The 16041-nt window shown below is 42.9% G+C and overlaps 1 protein-coding gene across 1 annotated transcript in view; it reads right to left on the minus strand.

Moving 5' to 3' along the window:
* Positions 1-15525, minus strand: part of LOC128644157 (gastrula zinc finger protein XlCGF26.1-like) — a 29880-nt gene extending 14355 nt beyond the window's left edge. Inside the window, exon 1 of the mRNA XM_053696864.1 lies at positions 15472-15525. The gene's annotated coding sequence lies outside the window, so the exon portion shown is untranslated. The remainder of the gene's footprint in view (positions 1-15471) is intronic.
* Between the last annotated feature and the right edge of the window lie 516 nt (positions 15526-16041).

The raw sequence follows: 16041 nt of genomic DNA on the forward strand, positions 1-16041 counted from the left end.
ATACCTTAAGGGCCCTGAAACAAAAGAAAAATCCAGTGGAAAATTATATCACCCTCTTCAAGATCTCTGCACGTGACTCAGGATGGAACGAGGTGTCCCTTAAGACACAATTTTGTTTGGGGTTAAGTGAAGAGATTAAAGATGAATTATCCCGCATTGGTATCCCTGACTCCCTGGAGGAATTTTTCACACTTACAATTAATATTGATAGACGCCTCAGGGAAAGGAGGAATGAAAAAGCTACGAACTCTAAAGGATATCTCCCAACTCCAACTTACCAGGTGAAGGATAGTACCCAACCCATGGATATCGGGTTTATGAAGGGACCACTCACCCCTCAGGAAAAAGCCAGAAGAAAAATGCAATGCCTTTGCATGTACTGTGCTTCCCCAGCCCATGAAGTGAAGGACTGCCCTATACTAGCTAAAACTAAGAAGGGTAGGTTGCTAACAACACATACCTCTTACGTAATTAAGACAATTAAAAATGCTTACATCACTGTCCCAATTCTCTTACAGTGGGACCACTACCAGACAACCACTGAAGCACTCATAGATACAGGCTCATGTAGAAACTTTATCCATCTAGGTTTTGTGAAATCCAATAAAATACCTTTTGTGTGTAAAAGCAATCCAGTCTCGGTGAAAGTTATTGATGGGTCTTTACTTGCTTCAGGGCCTGTATTACATCAAACTGATCCTATTCAGGTAACTATTAATAACTCAGTAACTAAATCTTGTATATTTGATGTTATTACATCCCCTATTTTTGACATCATATTAGGTATGGAATGGTTATGTATGTACAAATCTACTATAGATTGGGATAATCTCAGCCTAACCTTTCCTAAAACAAGTACATCCTTGTCAAATACTGATGTATCTATTCTATGTAATACTTCTGCTAATATCCTGCCCACTCATTACGCAGAGTATTCTGATGTGTTTGACAAAAAGGATGCTGAGGTCCTCCCTCCTCACAGGGCTTATGATTGCCCGATTGACCTATTACCGGGGGTCTCCATCCCGTATGGTCACATTTATCCGCTCTCTAAACCAGAGTTGGAACACTTAAAGAACTACATTGATGACAACCTTAAAAAGGGGTTTATCAGACCCAGTACCTCTCCTGCCGGGGCTGGGATATTTTTTGTTACTAACAAAGATGGTACTTTAAGACCTATTATTGATTACCGAGAATTAAATAAGCGTACACATAAAAACAGGTACCCTCTCCCGTTAATCCCAGAGTTGATAGAAAGATTGAGGGGTGCCACGGTTTTCACCAAGTTGGATCTTCGTGGCGCCTATAATCTGATACGAATGAGGGCTGGAGACGAATGGCTCACTGCGTTCCGAACTAGATACGGTCTTTTCGAATACACAGTGATGCCATTCGGATTATGTAATGCTCCAGCTACATTCCAATGTCTTATCAATGACATTTTCCGAGACATACTGGATGTGAATGTTGTAGTCTATTTGGACGACATTCTAATTTATTCACAAGACCTAGATCAGCATAGACTACATGTAAGAGAAGTCCTTTCTAGACTTAGGACACACCATCTATATGCCAAACTCGAAAAATGTATATTCGAATCTCAGAACATAACCTTCCTTGGTTATGAAATCTCCCCAAAAGGCATTAAAATGCAAAACGACAAGGTTCAGGCTATTTTAGATTGGCCTGTCCCCCAATCAAAGAAAGACGTACAGCGCTTTCTAGGGTTTTCTAATTATTATAGAAAATTTATACCTGGCTTTGCAGCCCTCACAAAACCCCTGACAGTACTCACAAAATTGAATCAACCATTTGCCTGGAACCATCAAACTCAGTCAGTATTTGACAATTTGAAGTCCCAATTTACTTCAGCTCCCATCCTCCAGTATCCAGATCTGCAAAAGCAATTTATACTAGAGGTGGACGCCTCAGAATTTGCCATTGGGGCAATCTTGTCCCAGAGAAAATCTTTTAAGGATCCGTTACATCCAGTGGCTTTCTTCTCTCGACTCCTACAACCTTCTGAATTGAATTACCCAGTAGGAGAAAAAGAATTGCTCGCTATCAAGTGTTCTTTTGACCATTGGAGACACCTTTTAGAAGGAGCTACCCAACCTACTGTTATTTATACTGATCATAAGAACTTGCAGTACTTACAATCTAATCGTACTTTGTCTTCCAGGCAAGTGAGATGGAGTCTCTATTTTTCTCGCTTTCAATATATCATCACCTATAGACCAGGTACCAGGAATGGCAAGGCAGACGCCCTTTCTAGACAAGCAACCAAACCTTCACAATCTCCTTTGCCCTCTACCATCATACCCAAGGAATGTATAGTAGGAATCATGACGGGTCTTGAACCCCTGTTCAAAAGAGCACTTGACACAGATACTTCTGTTCCTTTTCAGGACTTACTACCTGACGCTAATGGAGTATTACGCAAGGACCACAAGCTGTATATCCCAACAAACCTCAGGAAAGAGGTACTGAATTCTGTTCACGAATCTCCTTTAGCAGGGCATATGGGTAGGGATAAAACTATGGATTTGCTCACTAGATTCTATTGGTGGCCAACCTTACGCTCGGATCTTAAAAATCACTTGGACCAATGTGTCATCTGTGCCACCTCTAAACCTTCCAGACAATTGCCAGTCGGTCTTCTACAACCTTTACCAGTACCCCATGTTCCATGGCAGACTGTGTCTATGGACTTTATAGTTGATCTACCGACATCCAATAATTATACCACTATCATGGTGGTTACGGATTTGTTCTCAAAAATGTCACACTTCATCCCCATAACATCATTACCTACGTCCAAAATTTCTTGTGATCTATTTATACAAAATGTAGTACGCTTGCATGGCATCCCACTAACAGTTATCAGTGATCGTGGAACTCAGTTCACCTCCAAATTCTGGAGATCTCTTTGTAAAGCCCTCCACATGGAACAGAAACTTTCCACCGCTTATCATCCGCAGACTAACGGACAAACAGAGAGAGTCAACCAGTGGCTGGAGCAATACTTGCGATGTTACTGTGCAAATCAACAAGAGTCATGGGCATTCTTCCTCCCACTAGCAGAGTTCGCGTATAACAACAACAGAAATTCTTCCACTGGTTTCTCTCCATTTTTCATTAATTATGGTTTACACCCTCGTTTTACTTTACTACCTAAGGTTGAGACACCTTGTCCTGTAGTAAACGATTTGGTCAATGATATCTCAGCTCTATTCCCAACTATTCATGATAATATTCTACATGCCCAAGCGTACCAGAGTAAATACTACAATCTCCGTCATAGGTCTAGTCCCACATATGTGGTAGGACAAAAGGTTTGGCTCTCAACTCGGAATCTTAGACTCTCATACCCTAGCAAGAAGATGGGGAAGTTGTTCATTGGTCCATACCGCATCATTCGGATCACAAATCCATCAACTGTCACCCTACAGCTCCCTTCCAATTTCAAAGTTCATCCTACTTTTCACGTGTCCTTAGTTAAACCTTGCTCTGTATCTACCCCTACTTCTCTTGATTCCGAACCAGTTCCGATACCTTCCCCGGATCAAGAATTTGTTGTACATAGCATCCTGGACTCACGCATCCGTGGGGGAATTCTATTTTATCTTATTCATTGGAAGGGGTTTGGTCATGAAGAGGACTCTTGGGAACCTGCTACCAATGTCTCTGCTCCTCGCCTTGTGTCCCTTTTCCACCGGCGAAATCCGGATCGTCCCAGACCTTGACCCACGCTGTGGTTCTTTGTGGGGGGGGCTCTGTAAGGGTTAAACGTGACCTCTCTGTCCCTTTAAGCCTTTTGCCTATTTAAGGCACCACCCACTAAGAATCAGTGCTGCTTTATTGAGTTCTAATGCTCATTGCTGTGTACTCAGACCGCTACAGAGTTTTATGCTCTATACTTTTGGAAATCATCCTATACTACACTTCTACTTGGAATTCTAAAGTTGCTCACTAACCTGTATAGTAGATTCTATACTTTCTGGATTATTGTTTCAGGTGCTGCTTCACATCTTCCTAAAACAACCTGTGTGTGACCGGCACTCGATAGCCGTGACGTCATCAGAGGCAGACGTCTGCATCTCTCCCTGCCTGTCAGCTCTAACCGGCTCTCCACGCTACTGTTTGTTTTAACTCACGGTTCCATACTGAGTTAAATATACTAAACGAAACAAGGGGAACATATCTACTCCGGAACATTACTCACAGGTCTGATTAACTTTATCTACTCCAATTTCTTATACTGTGAATTATCGTCTGAACTATCAAGTTTCCTCAATATACAGTTTAGCCTATATATTCACCTGTTACATTTGCCACATTATAGTTTGTGTGATATATCCAATATTTCATTGCTCAACTATAACGCCTTGGCATATATAAAAGTACTAGGTATTACTTTAAAATCCTTTACTGGAATACTTAGCCAACAACAAAACCCTTATCAATCTCATAGGATTACTGTTGTCATTGACATATTTAAACAGTACCTAACAGATTATTACAATAGGAGATCAGGTAGCCTATAAACCTATTTACACGGCAAGCAATCCGGCGGGACGCTATGTGATATGTGTGTGCCGCTTAAACAGTGTGCTATACACGCTAGTTGCGACATACTTACCCAACACTAATCAGGTTAGCTTTCTGAGGAAATTGCTCCTCCAAGTCGCCAAGATAAAGCAGGGCCATACCCTCCTGGCAGGTGACTTTAATATGCTTTGGGATCCTGAGAAAGATAGAAGAGGACATACCAATCTAGGCAGAGACAGGAACAGAGATTTTCTCTCCCAAAAATTTAGGGAACTGACCGCGCAGCATGATTTCCATGATGTGTGGAGGGCTCTTTACCCGGATGCTTGCGACCATACCTTCTATTCTGCTCCACACTCCTCCTTCTCCAGGATAGATTATGTTTTTTGCGACCCGTGGACAGTAAGACAAGTATGTGGTTCTGCTATAGTGCCTTGCATGTGGTCTGATCATGATGCGGTGATGGTCACTCTTGGTGGGACCGGAGCGCATGAAGGGCCAAGGAGATGGCGTTTGCCTGAACATCTCTTCCCGAATGGTCCAAAGAAATTACTGAGTTCCTTGAGAACAATATTAATGGGGAAACTTCAATGTCCATGGTCTGGCTAGCTCTGAAAGCATACATGAGAGGGATACTCATAAAGAGAGAATCCCAGAACAGAGGAAAGAAAACTGAAACATTGGCGCAACTCTATGGTAAGCTGGCCCTAGAGAGGAAACAGGCTGGGGAGGGTGTCTCTCCCTCCGATATTAGGACGTGGAATAATACCAAAGCCAAGATCCATGATCTTGAATTGGAGCAGGTCCAGAAGAACCTCAGATTCCTGAAACTGAAATTTTATCATAGTGGCAATAAAGCAGACCGCCTCCTAGCGAACAGATTACGACAAAAAACGCTAGCTAACAGAATCGCCTTTATTCAGAAAGGAGGCGAAAGATGCTACTCGCCCAGAGACATTGGGGAAGCCTTCGTGGACTATTACCAGAGGCTATACCAAATCTCTTCTTCGGAGAGATACCAGACTCTTCCAAGAGAAGACATCGCTAGCTTTTTAAGAGGCCTCGGCTTGCCCGGGGTACCTGAGGAGGCAGGGGAGAGACTATCAACCCCAGTCACCATCACTGAGGTGCAACAAGCGATTAAGGGAATGAAACTGAATAAGGCGCCGGGGCCAGATGGCTTTTCTTCTATCTTTTACAAAAAATTGAGTGTGGAAGTTGGCCCGGTCCTGGTTTCTGTTTTCAACTCGGCCTTTCAGGCTAGAAGTTTCCCTAAAGAATGCCTAGAGGCAGAAATTGTGACCATTCCCAAACCGGGTAAAGATCCTAGTCGCTGTGAGAGTTATAGACCCATCTCCTTAATAAATGAGGATGTTAAAATATACTCAAAAATTTTGGCAAACCGCTTAAGCAGGGAACTCCCGTCCCTAATACACTTAGATCAGGTGGGATTCGTGCGAGGCAGGCAAGGCTCGGACAATACGCGCCGTTTACTAAACATCTTTGCAGAGGCCAAATCCTTGGGGCTCCCACTAGTTGCCCTGTCGCTAGATGCGGAAAAAGCATTTGACAGGGTACGGTGGGAGTACATGGAGGAGGTTATGGGGGCCTTCGGACTTCCAGCGCAGTTCATAGAAGCGGTTATGGCTCTGTACTCCAACCCGTCGGCTAGAATTAGGGGCAAGGGGTTCTGTTCAGAGCCTTTTGAGATCAGAAACGGGACTAGGCAGGGGTGCCCGCTTTCCCCCCTTCTTTTTGTCCTTTCCATTGAGCCCCTGGCAGCCATGATTAGGCAAAATAATAAGATTAAGGGCTTTTTAATCCACGATTCTTTGCAAAAACTTGCGTTATTTGCAGACGATCTCACCTTATTTGTGTCGGAGCCTGAGGTGTCCCTCCCGGCGGTTTTTGATGGCTTAAGGCAGTTTGGAGAGATGTCTTATTATAAACTCAATTATACAAAGACTGAGGCTTTGGCCCTAAATCTCCCTCCGACACAATTTTCCCAACTAAAGGAAGCCTACCCATTTGACTGGTCGTCAACCCAAACAAAACATTTGGGGATCATCCTCTCTCCTGATCCGAAGATGGTGATCCGGTCTAATTTTGACCCGCTACTGAGAGAATTTGAAAGCCTCACCACAAAGTGGGCTAAATATGAGATCTCCTGGATTGGGAGAATCCAATCAGTCAAAATGACTTTGCTGCCCAAGGCCACATACCTGTTCAGGTGTATCCCGTTGAGGGTCCCGAACTACATCCTAAAGTGCCACCAATCCATAATAAGTAGATTTATCTGGCAGGGTAAACCTCCGAGGGTTGCTATGCAACAATTACAAAAACCTGTCTTACACGGTGGGCTTGCAGCCCCCTGCATCCACAAATATTATGAAGCAGCTATGCTGTCACACATTACAGCCTGGGGAGTCCCGCCGGAGGAAACTAGATGGGGCCAACTGGAGCAGGCTGTACTTCCTTCAGGACTGCTCCTGGAGGATCTTATCTGGGTCCCTCGGACGTTCTTATAGGAGTGGACAACCCTATTATTGGTGCCTGTATTAGAGTGTGGAGGGACCTCCATGGCCTCTCACAGGTTGCTCCTCATCCTTCGCCTGTGCATTCAATAAGAGCACTGTTGCTGTCTTCCTGACTCACATCTCCAGATGTGGTCTGCTTGGGGGGTAAAGCAGATTCGCGATCTTTACTCACCCCGTGGATTGGCTCTGCAAGCTCTTGACTTGCCGAATATAGATATCCCTAAGAAATACCACTTTGAGTATTTTAGATTTATTTCCTTGCTGATAGCCTGGAAATTCCCAAAACTGAACCCTAGGGAGTTGACTCAATGGGAGAGAAGGTGGCTGGTGGGTAAGCCTCTCCGAAAAGCCATGACGATCCACTACCAACTACTTCTAGGCTCGGACGGCTTTGTGAAGCAGTTTCGGGTTCTAGAGTGGGAGAGAGAACTGGGGCAGGTATATCCCGAAGTGGATTGGCAGACAGCCATCAGACACACAAAAATGGCGATCCATTGCGTTACGCTCTTTGAGCTATTTGTAAAATTAATGTTGCGCTGGCACGGGGTCCTGGAGCAAGTTCATAAGATGTATCCTCATAGACCAGATATATGTTGGAGAGGGAGTGGAGGTAGGGGTACGCATCTGCACATCTGGTGGAGTTGTGTGGAGGTTCAGGGAGTGTGGAGGAAGGTGGGGTTACTGCTAGACCAATTAGGTTTGCTTCGCAATCTCACACCAGATACGGCCCTTTTTCACCTAGGACTAGGTAAATTGAACAAACCAGAAAAAATATTGTGTATTATTATCCTCCTGGCCACAAAAATGGCAATTGCTAGATGCTGACTTGGATCCTCCCAAGTCACGTTTAACATGGTCAGAGAGACTGTCATATACATCCGTTCTATGGAAGAATATTCTTTGAGCTGTAGTGGCAAATTGGGTCTACATGGTCAGGTCTGGGCACCCTGGCAAACCTGGGAAAGGAATACCATGTGAGTGCGCAGACTTTACTCCCACGGGATCGTATTTACAACCAGAATTTAAATGAAACCTTTGCCCTTCTAGACAGGCCCCCATTGGGCCCTACCTTTCTCCCCCTTCCTCTTTTTTTTTTTTTTCTCCTCCCTCTTTCCCCTTTTCTCCTCAATTCCCCTCTCTACTTCACTGCCCTGTTGTCTTGCAAGAAAGTTTTGCTTTCAACTATTACCACTTCAACATATGTATCTGGGGTAGGCCCATCCCCCCATGTATGTACCATCAGCCGGTGGAATGGAGATAACCTGAGGAATGAATCTAATTGGGGAGACACCCATTCCCACCTTTATTTAACCACTCTCGATTGTTATGTTGCTTAGCTAAAGGATCAGCTGAATATTCCAGGGACAAGCACAAGCCTGCACAAGGTTTTAGTTTGGTCATTGAAACTAGGCTTACACCCAACTAGCTTTTTGGAGTTGTTTTATTTGTCCTGTGTCCATGCACTTATGTAAAAATGAGGTAATACTCATGGCTTGAAGTTATACCTTTGGGCTGAGTTAAGTCCAGATTCTACTGTTGTGAAGACATGCTTGTTCAATTTATCTTGTAAAATTTAATGTATTTCAAATGGGCATGTTGCCATGATATCTCTTTTTGACATTACATTTTTGTTTGCCATTTTACCTCAATAAAAACTATTTAAAAAAAAAAAAAAAAAGAATGAAAGAACTCACAAACTCCTAGAGTCATAGATGGTGATTAATGTTAGATTGTCATTCTGTTTAGTAGCAGAATTTCAGATAACCTCTCATGCGGTGTGGGTTTTGGATGTAAGTTTCTTCTTGCTGATTTTACTAGCTACTTCTGACCAGGTGCTTCTTTGAGGTTTGGGTCGAACTGCAACAACCGCTTTAGAAGCTTGAGATGTAGGAACATCTGGAGCTGGTATTCCCAGTGCAGTGAAGAAGGAAGCTGTGTCAGATGTGTCTGTACATTCAATTCATTTTCAACTTTTGATAGTTTGAATGGATACAGGGAAGCCCCATCTATAGGAAACCTTCAAGGATCTTAGATGCGTAGATAGGATGTTAAAGTCTCTTCTTCTCTGCAATGTTTTGATGGAGAGGTCTTGAAAAATTGGATCTTTGCACCTAAATATGTAAAGTTGTGCTGTTGTCTAGAAAAGTTCAGTATCTTTTCTCTATCCCTGAAGCTCTGAAAGCACACCACAATATCTCTGGGAGGATGGTTTTCTGTAGGTTTAGGGCGAAGTGCGAGGTGAGCTCTTTCCAGAGGGATTTCTTGAATAACAACAGAGTTCGCTATTGCCAGGGATTGAAATATCTCTTGGAGGTAGTCGTGAATTGCGTCTCCGGGCACCTTCTCAGGTATCCCTCTGATTCGAAGGTTGTTGCATGGAGTTCTGTTCTTTATGTCATCTAACTTTTGTTCTAAATCTGTGATCTGTTCTTTCTGTAGAAGTATCTTTTGTGAAATATCTGTCATGTCTTTAGCTATTTCTTCTCGTTCATCCTCCAGGGCTTCAACCCTATATCCAAGTCCATTAATGTCTCTCTTTAAGTCAGTACATTCTACTTTTATGCATGATTTGACCTGTGAAATAAGAGCTTCCATTGCTTTCAGATTAACAGGGCCATCAGCATTTACTGGTGTAGGTTCTAGAAGGCTGGTTTGTGCAACGTTATCAGTGTTCTCTGTTAGAATGTCTTCTTCACAGTCTGTGGAAGGAGAGTCTGTAATTTTATTTCTATCCATTTGGATTGGGGCCTGTGTGTGGGTGCGGCTCTGTTTAGTTTATCCACTTTAAAAGTTCTGTGATGTGCCATGATAAGTCTTAGTTGAGGCAGATTATTATCTGAAAGTTGGTTGTTGCCTATGGGGTTAGGGTTGTTCCCTGGGAGTGGGTATTAAAACCTACTTGTCTATTAAGATGTGTTTTCTTATTCAGTTTGTTATGAGTCATATATCACCATGACATTCATATATCTAGTACACATGGATGAGATATGTAGGTAGTCTGCACAAGATGTATCTGCTAATTGCATAAGTCTATGATCTGGATTGTGTCATGCAGCAATCTTTTTATAGTTAGCGGTTGAGATGTAAAACTATTATACAGGACTTACTGTTTGAAGCCGATATCTGAAGCTTCTCAGGCTATGTGTGCCGAGTCTCACGAGAGGATTGCTGCGTCACAGCAGTAAATCTTGAGGATCACGTCTAGTGTTACCCTTAACTCTCTCCTTAGGTAGAGTACATTAGAACAGGAGGTTGTAGGAGCCGGAGAGGGCTCTGCCGTTGTCTCAGGGCATTTGGTGGTGTTCGGCCAGATTGCCACGGTTTGGATGCAACCTAGTATTGAAGCCAACGGCGGCGTGTATGAGTAGACCACAGCTGTGATCAGGTAGGTCTTGGAGGGTCGCTATAATTATGGCTGAGCTATCCCTGTACTTTCCCCAGTAACTGGTGCAATTTTTTGGGGATGTGATGCTGGTCAGTGGCAGGTTTCAAGCAGACCGCACTCGGAGCTTAAGAAAGGTGCAGCCATCACCGACGCCTAAATGCTACGCCCCCCAGCAAACAGTTATTTTATATAAAAAAAATAATGCTAAAGGTGAAATTTCCCATACACTTTATACTATTTTTTTTTTATTTTATTTTTTTTATTTAAATATTTTATTAGATTTTCAGATAAAATAAACAAGTACAGCAATAGTACGACCAATGCGTACAATTTCAACGACATAACATAAACAGTGGATACTTAAGGAAGCACAATGTGTGCGTTAAATAAACATACATACATACGCAACCCCTGTATCCAGAATAGGGGGTTATCAAAGGTGTTCACATTAATCTGATGTAAGTGGGAGAGGGGATGGGGGAAGGGATCATCTGGGGAGGAGGGAGGGGGAGCAAGTCCTAGGGTAAGGGGTATGAATCTAACAAGGACTCCAGGCTTAACAAAGTAGGTGTGGGAGGCGGACTGATGCTACTAGGGGAAGACAGGTTGTCTTAAGTCTCAAAGCTAGGGAGCCATAAAGTGTCAAACCCATTCTTCCATTCTGACCAAATTAATTCAAAGAAGTCAGCTCTCTCCGTGGAGTAATAAATAATCTTTTCCATAGAGTAAATATAGGCCATGGTTTGAGTGATGTCAGACCAAGAGGGGGGTTAGTTCTCTTCCAAGCTCTGGCTATGTTAAGCTTAATAGCTGAAAGGAGGTAAATACTTAATGAGGCGTAGTGTCTGGGCAATTTACAAGTACCTACGTGGAGTAGGGCAACTTCTGGGGTTCTGGGTAGAGAGATACCCATGCTCGCTAGCGTTGTGAAGCACTTGCTCCAGAGGGGCCTCAGCTTGGGGCAGCTTCACCAAATGTGTGTCATGTCACCTAACATACCGCAACCCCTCCAACAAATAGAAGCTCCTGGAAAGATTGCAGCCAGTCTAGCAGGCACATAGTACCATTGCGTGAGCAATTTAATATGTCTCATGCATAGTGACATAGTGAAGGGTTTTATTCGTAAGAAGCAGTGTACGGTGCCATTCTTTAGTGGGTGTAGTGAACTCAAGTTTCTGTTCCCATTTAGCAATATGTATTGCTTTATCTGCAGGGGCCGCACCCTCCATGATAGAGTAATGGAAAGATAGTGGCTTACCCAACCTCAGTCCCTGTTGCCATCTGGACTCCCAGATGGTTAGTGGCCGAGAGAGAGACGGCTTAAAACCCCAACTAGTCAGAAAGCTGAGGACCCTGACATATTCGAAGTTCATGTAGGGCGGAGGAGGCGACGAACCACCTATTTGATCAAAAGGTACAAATGAATCGCAAGTGGGCGATGACCAAAGGTCTGCCACTCTTGAAACGCCTAGTCTCAGGCATACCGTTGGGTGTGAGTCAGGGAGACCAGAGAAGAGGCCAGTAATTGCTGTGATAGGGGACGGATGAGGGGGCCACTTGAGTATAATGTCTCAGCTGCTCCCAAATGGCTAGGCATTCCCGAATCAGCTGGTTCCCTATTCCTAGGGATCTCCTACAATGTGGAGGAGTCCATATCAAATCCCTCAGGGTGAGGTGAAAAGGTAAGGAGGCCTATTTGATCGACCTCCACCTACTATCAGAGTTCTTTACACCCCACTGGGCAATGTGCGTGAGCATGGCAGCCTCATAGTATCTGGAAATAGAAGGAGAAGCCACCCCACCATGCATTCTGGGGTACTGTAGAAGTTTATGAGCGACTCATGGAGGTTTATTCTGCCATATGTATTTGGTGCATGCATTTTGAAACTGGGTGAGAAGGGATCTGGGGTAGCTTCCAGTTAGGCCTGGGTCTGACAGTGTTCTGAGATTCAAGATCCATGAGGACCAGGTCATGGTCTGACCATGGGCATGCACAAATCTTTGTGGATTGTGTAAGGTCTAGGGAGTCTGGATGGCAAAAAAATAATCAAGTCTGGAGTATGTAGAGTGGGGTATAGAGTAATGGGTATAATCTCTGTCTAGAGGGTGTAGGGATCTCCAAACATCAAAAAAATTAAACTGGGACATAAGTTCCCGAAATCTACGGCTCGTTGCATCTGAGCTAGAGAGTCTCTTTTTAGGCGATCTCGTCTTTCTGTCAAGTCCGCCATCCCACACCATGTTCAGATCACCTGCCAGGATCACCCTACCCTGTCTGACTTGATCCACTTTGTGTAAGATTTTCTATAAATATCTGGGCTGGAGGGTGTTGGGCAAATATATGGATACTAAGGTGTAGATGACATGGTCAAGGTTACATATCAAGATAAGGTACCTCGCCTGGGGGTCTTTAATCACTTGGAGAGGTTCGAAGGCCACTCTTTTGTGAATCAGTATAGCTACACCTCTAGCCTTCTTAGAGTAGGAGGCAGCCTCTACAACAGGGTAGTCTTGAAATGATGGCCCAGGGGGGGGAGTCCGCTAACAGATGTGTTTCTTGGAAGAAGGCCACATCAGCCTTATGGAAATGTAGTGTTCTAGATAGTAGGCTTAGTTTGCCAAAGGTGTTTAGGCCCCTGACATTGTGTGTCAGGAATCTAAGAGATCAATACATGAGATCTATGTATACTATTTCATTACTTTAACGAGTGATTGGGCTAAAATTCATATAATATCATCTAAAGAACATTTGTATATAAACAAAAATTTACATATAAACAATATTCACCACACTGTATGTGGAATTACATCAATTCGTATGATGTTTAACAAACGATACAAAGTGAATAATAAAATTCTATAATGGCTGATGCCCTTGATGAATAAAGGTGTGTATATACTATTTCTGTACATAGCTAAACTAGTGATACTATAGTGTTTGTTACATACTAAAATAATAAAATAAATCGCTATGTATAAAATAATAAAGCTTATTTTATATTTTTATTTTAAAGGTGCTAACTTAAATCAAAAACCTAAGCAGTTGAAGTTGATATTAGTATATATTAATGTTGTCTCTAAAATGATGTAATTTGAATATGGGTGTCTGTACTGGAACTTTGCTAAAATAATTATTACGATAAGAAGATAAGGACCAAACTAAATAATTTTCGTTCCTTTCGAAACTTCAAGAGTGGTCCCACTTCCTCTTCCTCTGTGCAAAGCAAGAACTTTGCTCAATCCAAGCTAACTTGGAGACCTAATTAGGCTTGGAACAAGGGTAAACAGGCCAAAAAGCCTGCTGCTGCCACTAAGTCAACATGAAAGGGTAGCCTCCGATCCGGGACCGGATCTAGTAGGGGGCAGACTCTCTCTCTTTGCTCAGGCCTGGGCAAGAGACGTCCAAGATTCCTGGGCAGCAGAAATTGTAACCCAGGGATACCTTCTAGATTTCAAGGATTCTCTTCCAAGGGGGAGGTTCCATCTTTCTCAATTGTCTGTAAACCCAACAGACCACTGCAACTATGCATGCTCAATCAGTGGAATGGGGATTATGCGGATTTATCTCCTCAGATAAATCTGGATCAAGAGACCAGAGACCCTCTTCTTTGGTGGTTGTCACAGGATCATCTGTCCCAGGGAATGTGTTTCCGCAGGCCAGAATGCGTCATAGTGATGACAGACACCAGCCTTCAATGTTATTCAATGCTCTCCAGGCATGGCCTCAGCTGGCTTCAGCCAGATTCATCAGGTTTCAGTCGGACAACATCACGACTGTGGCTTATATCAATCATCAGGGCAGAACAAAGAGTTCCTTAGCGATGATAGAGGTCTCAAGGATAATCCAATGGGCAGAGGCTTACTCTTGCCATCTGTCAGCGATCTATATCCCAGGTGTAGAGAACTGGGAGGCAGATTTGTCATCCGGGTGAGTGGGAACTCCATCCGGAGGTGTTGTGATGTGCTACACGCACTGTTGAAGGTTATGAATTGTCTTGAAGAAGGCCTCTAGATGGGCCGAAACGTCGACATTATTGATGTGAAACTGTTCTTGTAAATAACGATTACATTTTTTATAAGTCCTGTGAGTGCCCTCCATCTACAAAGCTTATATATATATATATATATATATATATATATATATATATATATATATATATCTCGATCAAGTGCTCCCTGAAGACTCTACTATTCAGGAACGCTTACAACCTACGCTAACCTTCCTATTTCCACTGCTATCCCCTTAAACCCCATAGCATGTAAGCCTATGAGCCCAGCTGTTTGTAGTCTACCTTCATAAGAGCCGACTACAACAGTGCAACTCTCGACAGGACCCTTCACCCATTTGATCCCTGTAATCGTTTTTTATATACCACCCATGTTCATAGCGCTGCGGAACCTGTTGGCGCTCTATAAATACCTGATAATAATAATGTCATTTGTTAACTGCGGTCACTTATGGATTAAGGGAAAGGGAAGGTTAGTGGGGAGGGTGACGGGTACAAGGAGGGGGGTCAAGGGAGGGAACTGGTGGAAGTAGTCCACCTATGAAGGACCCAAATGCGGGTTCCAAGGTCTGGGGGGAGCTAAACCAAACTAGCAAGGTAGGGCTAATAAACGCATAGCCCCGCTCTCTATGGATTCACAGGGTAGCTAGTATTCCGGCCCGGCCACTGCACATACCATGTTAAGCATTCACGTTTTTCCCTAGCAGAGCTCCACAAACATGCGACTGCTCTGAATGGTGGTTAGCTCCGCCCCCCACTTTATACTATTTTATACACTGGTAAAACAAGTCATTAGAAACACAATTAAAGGGACAGCAAAGCCAAAATTAAACTTTTATGATTAGAATATAAACAAGTTTCCAATTTTCTTCTTTTATCAAATCTGCTTTATTCCCTTGGGAAACTTTGTAGCAAAGCATATAATGCTATATGGTGTGCTAGCTGCTGATTAGTGGTCACACATACAAGCCTCTTGCCATTGGCTCACCTTATATGCTCAGCTAGCTCCCAGTAGTGCACTGCTTCAATAAAGGATATCTAGAGAATGAAACAAATATAATTGAAGTCAGTTGGGAAGTTGTTGAAAATTATATGTTCTATTTAATTGATGAAAAACATTTGAGGTTTCTTGTTATTTTAAAGGAAAACCAAATTTACAATACACTGTCCCTTTAAGTCTGTGATCATGTGACAAACAGCAGCAGCTGAAAGTGCAGAATACACTTACTAAGGTCTTTACTAACAACAAGAATCAGTCACAGATCAGTGGGATAAACGTTCTGATGATAAACAGGTGCAGCTAATAGAAATAAGAAATGTATTATAAAATAACCTCATTAGAAATAAAATAATATGCAGATCACAAGATATTTATCATTAGATCAGTAAATGTGATGTGACTGATACAACAGGGCCATAAGCTGAGTGATATTTATTACTGGAGCAAATAGCAGCTTCACACTAATATTAAATGAAAATGGTTTATCTGGGCTCTACAGTTAATTATAAACCTATAGGGAATTACAGGATTCTGGTTGGCTGATACTTAAACATCTAT

The sequence above is a fragment of the Bombina bombina genome, unplaced genomic scaffold (genome assembly GCF_027579735.1).
Source record: "Bombina bombina isolate aBomBom1 unplaced genomic scaffold, aBomBom1.pri scaffold_893, whole genome shotgun sequence".
Classification (NCBI taxonomy): Eukaryota; Metazoa; Chordata; class Amphibia; order Anura; family Bombinatoridae; genus Bombina; species Bombina bombina.